This window comes from Symphalangus syndactylus, chromosome 15 (genome assembly GCF_028878055.3).
Source record: "Symphalangus syndactylus isolate Jambi chromosome 15, NHGRI_mSymSyn1-v2.1_pri, whole genome shotgun sequence".
NCBI classification, from domain to species: Eukaryota; Metazoa; Chordata; class Mammalia; order Primates; family Hylobatidae; genus Symphalangus; species Symphalangus syndactylus.
In genome coordinates this window covers 60,658,258-60,677,342 of record NC_072437.2, presented here as the reverse complement: position 1 = coordinate 60,677,342, position 19,085 = coordinate 60,658,258, and the positions used below count along the sequence as shown (strand labels likewise).

The window sequence follows — 19,085 nt, the reverse complement described above, 5'->3', positions numbered from 1 at the left end:
TCTGTACTAAAAATACAAAAAAATTAGCTGAGCATGGTGGCGGACGCCTGTAGTCCCAGCTACTTGGGATGCTGAGGCAGGAGAATGGCATGAACCCGGGAGGCAGAGCTTGCAGTGAGCCGAGATCACACCACTGCACTCCAGCCTGGGTGACAGAGCGAGACTCCCTCTCAAAAAAAAAAAAAAATTAGAAGGAGTGGTGGCATGGGCCTGTAGTCCTAGCTACTTGGGAGGTTCAAGAGGAGGATCCCTTGAGTCCAGGAATTTGAAACTGGGCAACAGAGTGAGACTGTGTCTCCAAAAACAAAACAAAATAAATAAGCATGTGAATGCATAAACATAATGTGGCATATTCATAAATGAAATACTATTCAGCAGTAAAAAGGAATGAACTATTGATACATGCAACACAGGGATGACTCTCAAAATAATTATGCTGAGTAAAAGAAGGCAGAAACTTCCAGAGGGAGGACATACTGTGTGATTTCATTTATAGAAAACTATAGAAAATGCAATGTAACCTATAGTGACAGAAACCAGATCAATCAGTGGTTGTCTAAAGGAGGGGAGGTAGGGAGGGATAGGAGAGAAGAATTACCTAGCGGCATGAAAAGACTTTGTGGGGCATAATACGTTCATTGTCTGGATTGTGGTGATGGTTTCCCGATGCCAATATTTATCAAGTTGTTCCATCTCTATGTGCACTTTTCTGTATGCCAATTATACCTCAATAAAGCTGTTTTTTCTTGCTCTTTACTTAACCCATTGAAATAATGTCAAACATGGCTGGGCACGGTGGCTTATGCCTATAATCCCAGCACTTTGGGAGGTTGAAGCAGGTGGATCGTTTTAGCTCAGGAGTTTGAGACCAGCCTGCCCGACATGGTGAAACCCCATCTCTACAGAAAGTACGAAAAATTAACCGGGCATTGTGGCACACACCTATGGTCCCAGCTACTTGGGAGGCTGAGGTGAGAGGATGGCTTGAACCCAGGAGGTCTAGGCTGCAATGAGCCAAGATCGCACCACCGCGCTCCAGTCTGGGCAACAGAGTGAGAACGTGTCTCAAAAAACAAACAAAAAACAAAACAAAACAGAAAGAAAGAATGTCAGACATAACTGCTGCATTCAATGAAAAAGTCACATTTATAGCTATCCTCTCTTCACTAGATTGTGGTAGAAATATATTGACAGTTATAACTGCCTTTCTTAGGGAATATTTAACATCAAAAATATTACTAGCTTTGTAATCATTTTAGAGATCAGGAGTCTTTAAATTCTGACTATTATTTGTAAAGCTCTTAATTCTTACAGGGCACATAAGTTGTTATAAATATTATATTGTTATGTGTCCGTACGTGTGTGTGCCTAGCTTTGCTATTGTTAAACTTTCATGTATCTGAAGTCCCAGTCGTTTATTTAACAGGACTAGGGTTTTCAATAGGAAATATTTGGCCATGTGTGCCCTTTCTATCTGCTTCTTTGTGTTTACTGTGCAATTTTCGAGTATTGACAGTAATAACTCTACTACCTAATTTGCCACTTTAAAAGTACTTGTTTTAACTTCATACATACTTTCAATCTCTTGGGAAAGTATGGCTCATAGATTATTAGCTTTGGTATTTTTACCATACTCTGAATTCTTCTAAACTTTACACGTCATTTTTGAAACATAAAATAATTTTCCTCCACCTATTTTGTAATAGATCTATGTGACATCAACATGCTAAAGTAAATACACTTACATGGAAGTATTTTGATACGATTATAACTCTTCTGTTCTGCCGGTTGCGGTGGCTCACACCTGTAATCCCAGCACTTTGGGAGGCCGAGGTGGGTGGATCACAAGGTCAAGAGATCGAGGCCATCCTAGCCAACATGCTGAAACCCTGTCTCTACTAAAAATACAAAAATCAGCTAGGCGTGGTGGCACGTGCCCGTAGTCCCAGCTACTCGGGAGGCTGAGGCAGGAGAACTGCTTGAATCTGGGAGGCAGAGGTTGCAGTGAGCCAAGATCGTGCCACTGCGCTCCAGCCTGGCGACAGAGTGAGACTCCATCTCAAAAACAACAACAACGAATAACTCTAATGTTCTGTGGACTCAGGTTTATGTGTATGAATACGTGTCCATTTTGTCCTAACCTGTGGCACTGAGTTTCTAACATGCTGAAACTCATACATTCAATAGAGACATCTAGATACGTGTGATTATCATCAAGTTGAACATTTATATGAAACACTCCATTCTGACATGAACCATAGTAGTTTTTTGTTGTTTATTTGTTTGTTTGTCTTTCTCGAGATGGAGTCTTGCTCTGTCGCCCAGGCTGGAGTCCAGTGGCACGATCTCAGCTCACAGCAACCTCCACCTCCTGAGTTCAAGCAATTCTCCTGCCTCAGCCTCCTGAATAGCTGGGATTACAGGCTCACGCTACCATGCCTGGCTAATTTTTGTATTTTTAGTAGAGACAGGGTTCCACCATGTTGGCCAGGCTGGTCTCGAACTCTTGACCTCATGATCTGCCTGCCTCGGCCTCTCAAAGTGCTGGGATAACAGGTGTAAGCCACTGTGCCTGGCCCAATCATAGTAGTTTTTTCATGTCTTCATGTTATTAGCAAAACAATACCCTTTTTATACAACTGTCTCCATCTAAGCTTTTTGTATCCCTTTAAAAAGTTTTAGGAAGTCATTTGAGTAACAAGGCCTAGGAACTCAGGTCATTTACCATTTGCTTGTTCAAGAACAACCTGAGAAGAAACAGATCTTGGGCTGGCTAGATTATAGTTTAGTTATTTCCTAAAATAATTTTTTCCGTGAATGAACTTGAGTGATTTAGTACAAGAAAATTGTGCCATATGTTGCAAATAAGCTGCTTATATGAAACCAGCTTATCCCAACAGGAATTGCTCTTTTCAAGTGCCGTTTATACTGCTTCTTGGAACCTAATTCTTGGAGTCTTCATGGCAAATAGTTCCTACTTAGGTATCAAGGTCATGTCCAGTAGTTCAGTCGGGCTTTCCTGGGTTGAAGTGTTTCTACAACCTTTGAATCCATTATTTACTTAGATTTTTTGACATCAATAAAAGGAAGTTATTTATATTATCAATGTCACATTACAAACAAGGCACCAGTGGAATTACTTATTAAATTACTTAAACACACTTGTAGTATGGTGGACATCTGAATTGTTTATTCATCCCCCTTTTGCTCAGTGTAGCTTTTCCTCCTATCTTCAGCCATACAGTTTCAGAAGGAACCTTTATAGCAGAGAGGAAGTAGAATCATGAAGTAGCTGGGAACAAAGCCTCTACTCGTGGCTTTGTGACCTTAGTCAAGGAGCTTAATTTTTCTGAGCCTTGGTTTCACCATTTGGGAAACACGAACAATAGTATTACTTATGCTGTAGGACTATTAAGTGACAAAGGAAGAAGTAGCCCCTGACATCTAGAAGCTGGCCTGGAACTAAACCCAGCTCTCTTGTGGCCCATAAACAATTTCACAGAATACAACATCAGACAGGGTCAAGTGACCATGGTGAAGCAAAAAAAGGAAAAATGCCAAAACCAAAATAAGAATATTGTCCAAACCACAAAAATGATGAAACCCCTCCCTTTTCCGGCTAATTTGAATGGCTGCTGCGTCTTTACCTCTTACGGCTTTCACTCTGCTTTGTTCATCCCACCATCCAGATAGACATTATCAAGATACCTACTCAGAGAATCATCTTGTGTCTTGACAACATTCAATGCTGAGCACCCACTTTCCTTGAGCCATCCCGAATTCCTCCAGCACGAGATCAAGTCCTATTGTATTAACCACATTTTCTAGTTTCTCTATCTGATGTTTTGACATCTGGGGCCTTGCTGTCTAGGGAGAGACTGCTACTGGTAGACACTGAAAGGGAATGACTGCCTTTCATATGCAAACTAACCAATCCTCAGCCCACTTTGGATCTGAGACATTAACCCCCTGTCATAATTGCCCTGAGCCAGGCTTCAGAAAACTAGGGACATCCCCTGCACCCCAGAGCCACTGAAATGATTCAAACTTGCTGGGCCTAAACCTGGTCAACCCACTCACCCTGCCTCACCCATTCCTGGAAAATAAAACAATAAAAATTATTCCCCTGATTTCCTGTTCCCTCTCTGCCTGTGACCAACCTGATTTAGTCATCTCTACTATGGCCCTACATGGCAGGGTATCCGCCGCTCCTCTTGAAAACTATGAGTAATAAACTATATCTCTCCTCCCTTCCCCTCCCCTCCACTGACCAAGACAGTGAAAGAGATCTAATCTCACTGACTCCATCTTGCTTCTAACCTTTAAGCTGTCTTTTTTCCTTCCTGGGCGTAGGCTGAACTAACTTTGAGAGGAACTTAGTTTATATAGTTAAAGACTATAACAGCTCTTTCCCAAAACAAACCTCCTTCTTGCTTGGGGACTAGACTGCCTTTGTAGGACTAACAAATTAGCCACAAGATTAGAAATTATGGTTTAGGAGTCATGCAGCTGAGGATACAAGATTCTGACCCTCCCTAAACTGTTCCTAAGATCAGTACTTGAGATATTTTGCAGACCCTGCACTTGATGGATCAGCTGGCACCGCCCAGATGGATAAACTGGCTCATCTGATCTTGTGGCTCCCACTCAGGAACTGACTCAGCACAAGAGGAGGGCTTCAACTTCTCATGATTCATCTCTGACCCAACCAATCAGCACTCTGGACTCACTGGCCTTCCCCCACCCACCAAATTATCATTAGAAACTCTGCTTCCCAAATGCTTAGGGAGACTAATTTGAGTAATAATAAAACTCTGGTCTCCCCGCACACTGGGCTCTGCGTGAATGACTTCCTGTTTCTCTGTTGCAATTTCCCTGTCGTGATAAATCGGCTCTGTCTAGGCAGCGCCCTACTGGGCGGTTACACTGAGTTGTATCTGCTTGCCTATATAAAAGAGTGACATTTCTTCCTTTCTCTGCGATCTCTTTGCAGATTGCCTGTGATGTGCCTCACATTCTGGTTTAATGTTTATTACATAATAAAACTGTTTTCTGTCTCTATTACCTTTGAGGAGAGGTTTTCTGGATTGACAGAAGATTTTAATGCTATTCCCCCAACAGGTGCAAATATTTATCATAGGTTCCCCAGGAGAAGTAGTGAGCCTACTCCCTCTGCAGAAACCACAGATTCAGGGGAGCTTATTCCCTTGTCTCCAGGGCCATGTGATCAGCCTGTGAGGGTCCCTTAGGACCACAGGGCACATTCTCCCGCCCATGCCCCGTGCTAACCTTGGCTGCACTGTCCAGGTACCAGGCCATGAGTTCGCAAAGCGCAAGGCTGGCACTGGGCTTGCACAGGTCACTTGTGCTTACAGCCTGCCTACCAGGCTCTCCTCTGACCTGCTCTTTCTTCAGCCTCTGGCTGGGCCCTGTATTTCCAAGAGGCTGCATCCTGGTTGCCTCGGGCGCTGCTTTGCGCAGGCTCTGCGATGAGGAATGCTTCTCAGAATGCTGAGAAAACAAGCACTAGGACAACTCTTTTCTCTGTGATATTTCTCTCTATCTTTCTTCCTCTTCAGACTTTGCCTTTGCCTTTTATAGCTGATGGGGTTTGAAATTTTATCTCAGTGGGCTTTAAAAGCTAGAACAATCCTCCCCATGTTTTAAACTTCCTTTGCTCACTCGTGTACCCCTCCCTGCCTCACTCCTCACGTCTCCACTTCCTTCCTGGGCTCTGTATGTCCCTGGTAAGTAGGATGGAGCCTGGGTGTTGACAAGGGGCATCGATGCACTGAGATTTGAGGAGCATGGAAATATCCCCTCCCCAACACCAAAACCCTAAATTCAGTGGGACTGATTAAGCCATTTGCCTTTTAACACAGAGAGGACATAGGATGAATGAGCAGATCGGAGACTGTGAGGAGAAGCAGGTTCTGCTGTAAGGTATGTTATTTGCCTGTTGTGGCACATTTTCTTTTCTTCTTTTTTTTTTTTAATTTTTATTTTTTTATTTAAAAAAACAACTCTATTTTCTTCATTTCTAAAATGGGCAGGAGTTACCCATCTTACTTGTTGTAAGCCTCTAATTGGTGCTTTTAGAATAACTAGAATATTATGAAGGCTCAAACTATACTGCATGAATTTGCTTCTCCTTAGGCAGGTAGCAGGACCTTGAGGGTACCCACAAAATACGTACAACTATTATGTTTCAAGGCTCATAATTCTACCATAATTGGTACACTCAAGTAGTACAGGAACAGCACAAAAGAAGGTAGAACAAATATGCAGTGTGTATTCTAGGATAGGTCTTCATTACAGGATTTTTTGCCTTATCTCCATTCCTATTCCACTAAACTGTCTAGACAACCTAGAAGAAACACAGTGTACCTGTAAGTCTTAATAGTAGGGTGGATCCTTGTAGAAGATACTTCATGGTATGGCAGAACTGGGTGTAGTGGAATTTTTAACGTACACCTCAGTGATGTGATGAAACTTGGTACACTACACCATAGAGGTGGAATGCAGCTTTGGAGCTAGCAGTTGGAGGTTTGAATCTCAAGTCTGCCACTCCCAGTGAGACCTGGGTCATTTCACTTCTCCTCTGTGAGCCTCAGTTCACAGAGCACAAAATGATCATACCCACCTGAGAGAGTGAGTGTGAGGTTTAAATGAGATAATGTGAGCACGGCATCCAGTCTGGGCTGCACTGATATGGATCCACATCAGATAGTGGCTCTTCTTGCAAGAAATGAGGCTAGTTATCTAGGGCCTGGCATTCTGGACACTGAAATGGGCACTCTCACCTGTGTATTACCAATGGGGCTCCATAGGTGGCAACTATCCCATATGCAAGGACCACAAAGTTCACTATCTACAGCATCTAGTCTGGCCGAGCATGGTGGCTCACACCTGTAATCCTAGCACTTTGGGAGGCCAAGATAGGTGGATTGCTTGAGGTCAGGATTTCAAGGCCAGCCTGGGAACATGGTGAAACCCTGTCTCTACTAAAAATACAAAAATTAGCCAGAAATCACTTGAACCTGGGGGGTGGAAGTTGCAGTGAGCCAAGATCACCACACTACACTCCAGCATGGGCAACAGAGCAAGACTCTGTCTCACATAAATCAACAAATAAAGCATCTAGTCTGGGACCTACTCATATGGATCCACTTCAGATAGCGGCTGCTCTTGCAAGAACCGAAGCTAGTGATACAGACGAGAGACAGGGAAATACTGGGTAGGAGAGGGCAATTCACCAGCAAAGGCCCCACCTTCAAGCCTGGAAACCACAGCCATAAATGGGAACAGGCATTCCTGTTTTTGCATCCAAATGTTGCTTTCTGGCCTGCCATGCCCCCCCTATCCTGTACCCATATAAACCCCAAGCCCCAGGCTCCAAGAGCAGACAAGCAGACAAACGGAAGAGCGATGCAGCAGAGAAGGAAAGAAGAGAAGGAGTGTCTGAATGTCAAGAGGAGTTTGGCTGGGGATGGTTGGAGAGGTGATCAGTTGCAGGACAGCTGAACTCCAGGGGAAGATCATCTTCCCACTCCATCCCCTTTCCAGCTCCCCATCCATCCCCCTGAGAGCCACCTCTATCACCTAATAAAATCCCTGCGTTCACCATCCTTCAAGTCTGTGTGTGACTTGATTCTTCCTGGATGTTGGACAAGAACTTAGGTGCCAAGTGGGCACTGAGCTGGTTAACACTTAAGCCATCTGCAGATGGCAGAGCTAAAAGAATATGCAGCACACTCACTGGGGCTTCGGGAGCTGCAGGCAACCACCCCTAGATGCCACCCTGGGGCCAGAGCCCCAAAGCGCTCATCCTGGTTCCTGCACCTGTCTGCATGCTCCCCTTCCCATAAGGGGTTTGAGCAACAGCAGTGGCCAGACAAGCCACACTCCTGTCACATGTCCTGCAAGGGGGGTCAGGGAACCCTCCCGTTTCTCTAGTTATCCAGGGCCTGGCATTCTGGACCTTAAAATGGGCACTCTCACCTAATACCAATGGTGCTCCATAGGTGGCAACTATCCCATGTGCAAGAACCATAAATTTCACTACCTCCCTTAAAATGTGCTGTCTGTCATGCTTTAGGCTCCATGAATCACATTTTACCCGTGCTCCCAGTCCTTTGCTATCTGAATGATCAGCTTGTCTTCTATTGTCGATGATATCTTCCCTGCTTTGTATCTTTACTCACTGAGTGTTCTTCATCTTCTCCCTAGTGAGGGTCGGAGGAAGACTTAATAAAATCTACTGAACAAATTACAGGAGAAAAATCTTAATGCTGCTTTACAAGGCAAAATTGAAATTCTCAAAAGTGTGTTGTGTATTCTAAAGTACAGGTTAATGAATAGCAGGGTAGAAGTTGTCAGGATTTTTTTAAAGTACTAAATAGCAACCTACTTCTTCTGAGAATTCATTTAACGTAGCACTTTCAAACACAATGCATGAAAATTTTGGTTTTTATTATTAAACTCAGTCGCAATTTAATTTAAAATCATGACATTTTAAATGAACTGTTTTAAAGTGGCCAAACGTGCAACTTAAATTTCTTATAAACTCTAATTACATTTTAAGGTGTATAGAGACAAAAATAGATTTTACTTCCATGCATAATATAAAATCACTTAAAGAAATTCAAAAATTCTAATAAAAATTTTACAGATATTATGCTTGGACAAATATAGACTCAAATCCATGCTATATGGCTAAAAGTTTAATCCCTAGTTTTCTCATTAACATTGTTATATTAATAAGGATAAGAGAGGTGTTAATTCATCCATCCATTAATTCATCCATCAATTTATCCATCCTTTTATTCATTCAATCCGCCACTAATTTAAAGTTTATACCACCTAGTTCTGAGGCTTCGTTAGATTCTAAAAAGATTAACATTATGAGACTATCCTTACAATGCTTAAGTGAAGATGAGACATGATGCAACCAATAAGGAAGACATTTCTTTGAACTTGAAACCACCTTTGCAAAATTATAACTAAGGGAATTATGACAGTGAAAGATATCAGACCTACTCAACTCCATCTTGCTTCTAACCTCTAAACTGTCATTGTCCATTCCTGGGTGTAGGTGGAACTAGCCTTGGGAAGGAATTTAGTGTATAGTTTAAATACAATAATAGCCCTTCCCAAATGCGAAACTGTTCTGGTAAAATGAATGAAAGGCCACCAGCCACCAGGTTAGAATGAGAAGGGCTGGAATTCTAAATATTACCAGCCATTATTCTGGAAGTCATAAGATTTGCAACTTCCCCAATTATTCTTAAAGGTAACATCACTATTTTGAGTCTTTTCAGATGTCTTTTCAGGTTTTTGCATTTCTAAAAACCATAAAGCCCCACCTGGACCTGCCAACCAGGAACTGACTCAGTGTAAGAGGACAGCTTTGACTCCCTATGATCTCATCCCTGAGCCGACCAATCAACACTCCCTATTCACTGGCCCCTTACCCACCAAATTATCCGTAAAAACTCTGATCCCTGAGTTTTCAGGGAGACTGATTTGAGTAATAATAAAATTCTGATCTCTCACACAGTCAGCTCTGCGTGAATTACTCTTTCTCTATAGCATTTCCCCTGTCTTGATAAATTCGGCTCTGTCTAGGCAGGTGGCGAGGTGAACTCATTGGGCAGTTACAAATTTGGAGGTAGCATTTTACTTTAAAGGAAATAGAAAGACAGAGAGAAAAAAGCTTGAGCTCTGAAAGCAGAATACATGGGTTCAAATAGTAGTACCTGGTGTTACTCTGTATTATCTTTGAGTCCCAGGGCAACCTACTTAATGCTTTAGTGTCCTTGCCTATAATATGGAACATATTATATTACTTATATGTTCTCTATATTATATTGTATTATATTACTTATATGTACTTTAATGTCCTTTAATTTATATTATAGTATATATATAGTACATTTATATATTTTAATGTACTTTATATTATATTATATTACTTATATGTACTTTAATGTCCTTGCCTATAATATGGAACATATTATATTACTTATATGTTATATTAATATGGAACATGTTGTATATATATTATAGTATATATATAGTACATTTATATATATATACTATATTATATATAGTAATATAATATAGTAATATATATTATAGTATATATAGTAATATTATATATAGTAATATATATAGTACATTTATATATAGTACTATATTATATATATAGTAATATAATATGGAGCATATTATATTACTTATATGTTCTTTATATTGTATTATATTATATTACTTATATGTACTTTAATGTCCTTTAATTTATATTATAGTATATATAGTACATTTATATACTTTAATGTACTTTAATTTATATTATATTATATTACTTATATGTACTTTAATGTACTTTAGTTTATATTATAGTATATATATAGTACATTTATATACTTTAATGTACTTTATGTTATATTACTTATATGTACTTTAATGTCCTTGCCTATAATATGGAACATATTATATTACTTATATGTTATATTAATATGGAACATGTTTTATTACTTCACAAGTTTGTTCTGAGAATTCATCAACTTAAAATAAGCAAATCACAGTACTTTGCACATGGTAGGTAGTCCAAAAATTGCAATTCTACTCCATTCATCTGATTTATTTTAGTTCTAATTTTTTAATATCTGTGAAAGGAAAATAAATCTTGGGGCCCCCAAATCACATAGCTATAGGGAAAAGTCAAGTTGGGAACTGCTTAGGGTAAACCTGCCTCCCATTTGATTCAAAGTCACCCCTCTGCTCACTGAGACAAATGCATATCTGATTGCCTCCTTTGGAGAGGCTAATCAGGAACTAAAAAGAAGGCAACAATTTGTCTTATCTACCTATGCCCTGGAAGTACCCTCCCCACTTCAAGTTGTTCCCCTTTGCTTCCAGTTGTCCTGCCTTTCCAGACCAAAACAGTGTTCATCTTACATATGCTGATTGATGTCTCATGTCTCTCTAAAATGTATAAAACCAACTCTGCCCTGACCACCTTGGGCACACGTTGCCAGGACCTCCTGAGGCTGTGTCACGGCCATGCATCCTCAACCTTGGCAAAATAAACTTCCTAGCATAACTGAGACCTGTCTCAGATATTCACGGTTCATGTATCCAAGTCTCTGGTTTATTAATATAATTTCAAGTAAAATCACATATATCAAATGCAACCTGCACTGAAGCCACATTTGTAAACAATTTGCTGTTTTTTTAAAAAAAATTAAATTGGCCAGGCTCAGTGGCTCACGCCTGTAATCCCATAACTTTGGGAGTCTGAGGCGGGCAGATCACCTGAGGTCAGGAGTTCGAGACCAGCCTGTCCAACATGGTGAAACCCTGTGTCTACTAAAAATACAAAAAAAATTAGCCAGGCCATGGTGGCAGTCATCTGTAATCTCAGCTACTTGGGAGGCTGAGGCAAGAGAATCACTTGAACCCGGGAGTTGGAGGTTGCAGTGAGCCGAGATCGTGCCATTGTACTCTAGCCTGGGCGACAGAGTGGGACTGTCTCAAAAAAAAAAAATCACTTTTTAAGTTAAAAGTGTTTATGTGCAAACAGTTTAGTCTCTGGTCACTACTGGGTATTTGGTTACCTGGCTTTGTTTTCGCATTCCCTGTAACCCAGACCCAGACCCAGACACAGACACACAGCTACTTGTTTTCTGTTATTCTACTAGCACCTAGTGCTTGAGGTTGAGGTTTGGCTTTCTATGTCACAAAGTCCTCTTCAAGGGTGTGGTATGACTCTCCGAACTCACAGGCAATAGAGACAGATGCCAAAATCTAAACCCGCATAATTGTCTGCTTCCTTCTCTCAGGAGCATGCATAATTAATGGATTTAGAGAGGCCTGCCACAACTTTCAGCTGTGCTATTCGGCTATAATTCATCTTTGGAGCAAAGGGATTCCAAATGTAAAGGTCAAACCACTCGGAAGCTGCATTGGCATCTAACAGAGCGATTCTGTGTCCTGGGACATCTACCAAACCCTCCAGGTGAGGCTGAGCAAGCTGGATAAAATTCCACCTCCGCTTCTCAAAATTTTAGTGAATAGTATTACAAACTCTCACAGGCTGTCAAATGCAGATTGGGCTTGACGCGCTTTCAAAGGAGAGAGAGGACTTTGACTCAGTATAATTATTGCATCTTACTAACCACCCCCCCCCCCCACCCCACCCAGCCAGAGCCCTCCAGGCTAAGAACCCTTTTGGTCCCTGACTGCACAGGCTTTTCTTGGCATGGAAGAGCACCTGCTCCGGGGTGCTTTCCATTTGTCACTTGCCAAAAGGCTGCAGCCAATGTGTAGTCAAAGTGCCTGGCTTGAAAGTGTTCCAGTGCAATGTTTTGTGGGTTTGAGGTTTGTCTTCACTCGTATGCATCGTGTGTGGTAAGTTCCCCAGGGAAGTGAGGCAGTGGCTTGGCACGCTAGACTTATCGATGATCTTCCATTGTGTGTGTCTGAGGCCAGCTCCACCAGCAACTGGAAAGCATCCAGGCTCTCTGAGGAGGCTAACAATTTGTCAGTGATTTTCAAATGCATTGTGGTGTATTGCTTTCTTCCAATTCTCAATGCTGAATGTGGAAAGTTGTTTTTCTTCTTCTTTTTTTCCTTTCGTTTTAGGCCACAGAATTTTAAGTCTCAATTCTGCATTTCCTGATTATATTTCCTTTGTAAATTTTGTAATATAACCTTTCAGATCTGGCAGCATAATCCATTAGAAATCTCCTGAGGAGTAAATACTTGTTAACTGACTCCATTCCCCACTTCCCTTCCTTTCCATGATATTATTTCTACTTAGCATTTAGTCCATAATGTGTTTCATTAAGATCAGAAATTTAATTATGTACATATTTAAAACCTGAACTCATTAAGTCTATAGATCCCTTGAAAATGCTGTTTTCCAGGTGTACCGTTGCGGTGAGTATGCAAAAGTGTCATGAAACAATGAGGTTTTAAAGCTTAACTTAAAACAAGCCAAGGCACTAGCTTTTTAGATAGAGAAAAATGGCTCCATAAACATTAGAAGAAATCAGGAAGATGCATGAAATCAGTGAGAAATGAAATTAAGAGGATTGTATTCATGTGAAAGTTATTGGTGGAGAGAGAAAGAGAGACGTTAAACGGGAAGAAGGAATGAGGACTTTACCGTGTAAATTGGAACTGGTTCCTCTTGCTAAAGGCAAGGGCTACTCAGCTCTGGGCCCTCTCCAATGTCTCCCTGCGTCCTCCCCATGCAGAGTCAGGCACTCCTTCCTCTTCGTGTCTGTATGTAAATCTCATCATTCTTGTGTGTCTGTTTACCTTTATGTGTATAATTTTGTGCTTCTCATGATCATCATGATGTATTGTGTCTTCCACCAGACTATAGGCTCCTCAAGGGCAGGGGTTATGAGAAGTATCTAGGATAAAGCCTCACAGAGCAGGCTGTCAGTAAGTGTGAGTTCTTGCAGAGAAGGGGCGTCACAGCGTCTATGATGGGTGTGGCGATGCATCCTCCAGATCCCTCTTCAAGGAAGGCTTGTTACTCGGGCTGCCAGGCTTGTCAGCGGATAGCTTTCAGCTCTCAGCCCATCCAGGGATGGTCTCAGCCATAGACAGCTACCTCAGCCCAGGGTCACAATGTTTTTGGGGGTGGCCACACCCAAGGACTGGGCTGGCCATCTCTGCCTGGCTGGGGGCAACTCTGAAGGGCCATTCTAGCTCCAGAGCTTCTCTGTAGGCTTGGCCAGACTCTCTGGGGTCTGCATTGCAAGTTAACTTTTCTCTCTGCCCATTTCTTTTTTGAAACAGTCTCGCTCTGTCATCCAGGCTGAAGTGCAGTGGAGCGATCTCTGCTTACTGCAAGCTCTGCCTCCTGGGTTCAAGTGATTCTCCTGCCTCAGCATCCTGAGTAGCTGGGATTACAAGCGCTCACAACCACACCTGGCTAATTTTTATTTTATTTATTTATTTATTTTGAGATGGAGTCTCGCTCTGTCGCCCAGGCTGGAGTGCAGTGGCGTGACCTCGGCTCACTGCAACCTCCGCCTCCCAGGTTCAAGCAGTTCTCTGCCTCAGCCTCCTGAGTAGCTGGGACTACAGGAGTGCGCCACCATGCCCGGCTAATTTTTATATTTTTAGTAGAGACAGGGTTTCACCATCTTGGCCAGGCTGGTCTTGAACTCCTGACCTCGTGATCCACCCACCTCGGCCTCCCAAAGTGCTGGGATTATAGGCATGAGCCACTGCACCCAGCCTAATTTTTATATTTTTAGTAGGGATGGGGTTTCACCAGTTGGACAAGCTGGTTTCAAACTCCTGACCTCAAGTGATCTGCCTGCCTCGGCCTCTTAAAGTGCTGGGATTACAGGCATGAGCCACTGCGCCCGGCCTCTCTGTCCATTTTTGGTTTCACCCCTTGCTTCCGCAGGTGGTTGTCCCAAGGCCTTCCCTAATGAACACTGTATATTAAATCCCAGCTCAGGTCTATTTCCAGGAGAAGTCTACCTGTAACACCTTTTTGCAGGTGTTAAAAAATAAGAAGACTGGAGGAAGAGACTGGAGGAAGAATATTTAACAGAAAGTACTTTCATATCTTTTTTTTTTTTTTATTATACTTTAGGGTTTTAGGGTACATGTGCACAATGTGCAGGTTTGTTACATATGTATCCATGTGCCATGTTGATTTCCTGCACCCATTAACTCGTCATTTAGCATTAGGTGTATCTCCTAATGCTGTCCTTCCCCCCTCCCCCCACCCCACAACAGTCCCCGGAGCGTGATGTTCCCCTTCCTGTGTCCATGAGTTCTCATTGTTCAATTCCCACCTATGAGTGAGAACATGCAGTGTTTGGTTTTTTGTCCTTGCGATAGTTCACTGAGAATGATGTTTTCCAGTTTCATCCATGTCCCTACAAAGGACACGAACTCATCATTTTTTATGGCTGCATAGTATTCCATGGTGTATATGTGCCACATTTTCTTAATCCAGTCTATCGTTGTTGGACATTTGGGTTGGTTCCAACTCTTTGCTATTGTGAATAGTGCCGCAATAAACATACGTGTGCATGTGTCTTTATAGCAGCATGATTTATAGTCCTTTGGGTATATACCCAGTAATGGGATGGCTGGGTCAAACGGTATTTCTAGTTCTAGATCCCTGAGGAATCGCCACACTGACTTCCACAATGGTTGAACTAGTTTACAGTCCCACCAACAGTGTAAAAGTGTTCCTATTTCTCCACATCCTCTCCAGCACCTGTTGTTTCCTGCTTTTTTAATGATGGCCATTCTAACTGGTGTGAGATGGTATCTCACTGTGGTTTTGATTTGCATTTCTCTGATGGCCAGTGATGAGGAGCATTTCTTCATGTGTTTTTTGGCTGCATAAATGTCTTCTTTTGAGAAGTGTCTGTTCATGTCCTCTGCCCACTTTTGAATGGGGTTGTTTGTTTTTTTCTTGTAAATTTGTTTGAGTTCATTGTAGATTCTGGATATTAGCCCTTTGTCAGATGAGTAGGTTGCAAAAATTTTCTCCCATTGTGTAGGTTGCCTGTTCACTCTGATGATAGTTTCTTTTGCTGTGCAGAAGCTCTTTAGTTTAATGAGATCCCATTTGTCGATTTTGGCTTTTGTTGCCATTGCTTTTGGTGTTTTAGACATGAAGTCCTTGCCCACGCCTATGTCCTGAATGGTATTGCCTAGGTTTTCTTGTAGGATTTTAATGGTTTTAGGTCTAACATATAAGTCTTTAATCCATCTTGAATTAATTTTTGTATAAGGTGTAAGGAAGGGATCCAGTTTCAGCTTTCTACATATGGCTAGCCAGTTTTCCCAGCACCATTTATTAAATAGGGAATCCTTTCCCCATTTCTTGTTTTTGTCAGGTTTGTCAAAGATCAGATAGTTGCAGCTATGCGGCATCATTTCTGAGGGCTCTGTTCTGTTCCATTGATCTATGTCTCTGTTGTGGTACCAGTACCAAGCCAAAAGAACAAAGCTGGAGGCATCACGCTACCTGACTTTGAACTATACTACAAGGCTACAGTACTTTCATATCTTAAAGGACGTAGGGTTCTAGAGGAGAATCAACAAAGGTAAAAATTAAGAAACCAGAGTTGTCTGGTGGAAAGATTAACAGCTGGGAAATCCCTGGACCAGGCACTCATGCCAGCTGTGCTGACAGCCTGGTGCATGACCTTGGAGCAGTCACATCACCCCAAGCCTCCTGTCCTCTTCCACAAAGGGAAGGAGGTGGAAGATAATATCTCCAAAGTTCCTCTCACCTCTAACCTTCTATCAGGCTGAATTAGGAGCTCGAGGAACATTTAGAGACAACTTGGCTGTGAACAAAAGGTTTCTAAATATGACCTTAAAACCGTAAATCTAGGAGACAAACCTGGAGGAAAAGAAAATGCACTATTCGGAGTTGCAGGCGGTGATATAACATCCCTCAGAGACTCATTCTGACAACTCACAAAGACTTGTATGAAAAAGAAATTCCTTTGATAACTGCTTCTCTGGAGATGACTGACACCTTTCAAAGGAAATGAGGTAAGAGGACAAAGAGGGCATGGGCTTAGCAGACAGAGGAAATTGGGATAGAAACACTGTGAGAGATTAAATCACATCTAGAGAAGTATAATCACTGATATTTAAGATAAAGAGATTGGCAAAGAGGAACACTTTGTAGTCTCAGAAGTAAAACTTACATAAATCAGTAAGTTTGGCCAGAAATGAAAGTTGAAATCTTACTTATTTTGTTATTTCCTTTTGGTTTCAGGATTCTCTGGTTTATATTTTACTTTTAGTTAAAACAATAGTCATTAAACAAATTATTATTAAATACCCACTTGTGTCAGGCTTCTTTGGTGCAGTCGTAAAAGGAATAGAATAATTTTTAAAATGTATGGTAAAGGGACTGGGCATGGTGGCTCACATCTGTAATCCCAGCACTTTGGAAGGCCCAGGCAGGAGAGTTGCTTGAGGCCAGGAGTTCAAGACCAGCCTGGCCAACATAGTGAGACCCTCTCGCTCCAAGAAAAAAAAAAAAAAGTTAACTGAACATGGTGGCACACACCTGTAGTCCCACCTACTTGAGAAGCTGAGGTGGGAGGACCACTTGAGCCCAGGAGTTCTTGGTTACAGTGAGCTATGATTGTGCCACTGCCCTCCAGCCTATTCAATAGAATGGGACTGTGTTCCTTAAAAAACCAAACACTATGAACATATTCAGACTGTAAAATATAAAAAAGAAAAAAAAAGAAAACACACACACATACAAGAAAATGTGATGGTAAAGGTATGAATAACAGAAAAGAAAGAAAAGCTGAACCAAGGTGACTACCAGGAGAAGAAGCAGGAAAGCTCCAGGCATCTAGCAGTGGGAACAACAGAGAGTCTTTCCAGGCTTCCAACTCTTTTAATCCTTTTTCCTGCTTCTTCTTTTTTTTAATTTTTTTTTTAAATTTTACTTTAAGTTCTGGGATACATGTGCAGAACGTTCAGGTTTGTTACATAGGTATACGTGTGCCGTGGTGCTTTGCTGCACCCGTCAACCCATCATCTAGGTTTTAAGCCCCGCGTGCACGAAGAATTTGTCCTAATGCTCTCCCTCCCCTTGCCGCCCACCCCCTGACAGGCCCCGGTGTGTGATGGTCCCTCCCTGTGTCCTCATGTGTTCTCATTGTTCAACTCCCACTTATGAGTGAGAACACACGGTGTTTGGTTTTCTGTTCCTGTGTTAGTTTGCTGAGAATGATGGCTTCCAGCTTCATCCCTGTCCCTGCAAAGGGCATGAATTCTTTTTTATGGGTACATAGTATTCTACGGTGTATATGTGCCACATTTTCTTAATCCAGTCTATCAATGATGGGAATTTGGGTTGGTTCCACGTCTTTGCTATTGTAAATAGTGCTGCAATAAACATACGTGTGCATGTGTCTTTATAGTAGAATGATTTATAATCCTTTGGGTATATATCTGTAATGGGATTGCTGGGTCAAATGGTATTTCTGGTTCTAGATCCTTGAGGAATCACCACACTGTTTTCCACATTGGTTGAACTAATTTACACTCCCACCAACAGTGTAAAAGCATTCCTATTTCTCCACATCCTCTTCAGCATCTATTGTTTCCTGGCTTTTTAATAATCACCATTTTGACTGGCATAAGACAGTATCTCATTGTGGTTCTGATTTACATTTCTCTAATGACCAGTGATGATGAGCTTTTTTCAGAAGTTTGTTGACCGCATCAATGTCTTCTTTTGAGAAATGTCTGTTCATATCCTTTGCCCACTTTTTGATGGGGTTGTTTTTTTCTTTTAAATTTGCTTAAGTTCTTTGTAGATTCTGGATATTAGACCTTTGTCTGATGGTTATCTGCTTCTTAAGATTCAATTTTTCAGGAGACAAGAGAATGGATTAAATTGAGTCCCTTCCCACATCTGGGTAGGACATCTTGACTGATGGTCCTACCAAGAATTGCATGCGCTGGGGGAGGGGCCATGCCCTGAAGGAAAATCAAGAGTCTGATGCCAAAAGAAGGGGAACAGGAGGGATGCTTGACCAGCAACATTTCAGATGTCTCCCATACCTACTATATTGTTTGGCAATCGAAGTACTCAGTTTCTCTGGCCCCTTGGTGGCAAGGAATGGCCAAGTGACATATTTTTGGCTGCTATGTTCAAGCAGAAGTCTGCTAGAGAGTTCAGGGAAAAAAAATGGTGCTTTCTCTGATAAAAAGGACAGATGCATCTGGCACTGTCTTTTCCCCTTTCTTCCTGCTTGTTGCTATAGCAGCCCTATTGTGACCATGAGGATGAAACATCAAGCAAAAATAGTGGAGGAGAAGAAAGGGGCAAGCTTAGAGCCTTAGTATCTTTATTTATGGGCATTCTTGTTGTTTGTCAGCTGCTGTTACTGAAGGTTTTTGCTGCTTGCAGCTGAATGCATTTCTAACTGTTATACAATGAATCTTACTTAAAACTATGGATTCTGGAATGCCCTTTGAGGAAGTGAATGCAACATAAACAGGCATTACCTAAGTGGCAGGTGGGATTGAAGGGAGGGAGGATC

General features: G+C 41.8%; 1 long non-coding RNA gene across 5 annotated transcripts in view; it reads right to left on the bottom strand.

Moving 5' to 3' along the window:
- Positions 1-19,085, bottom strand: part of LOC129464224 (uncharacterized) — a 56,230-nt gene that overhangs the window by 15,296 nt on the left and 21,849 nt on the right. For 2 of the 5 annotated variants that reach the window (XR_010115932.1, XR_008651475.2), the window contains exon 5: positions 8,120-8,225. The exons of the other annotated variants lie outside the window; for them this stretch is intronic. This is a non-coding gene — a long non-coding RNA (uncharacterized lncRNA). The remainder of the gene's footprint in view (positions 1-8,119; positions 8,226-19,085) is intronic. 5 annotated transcript variants of the gene reach the window in all.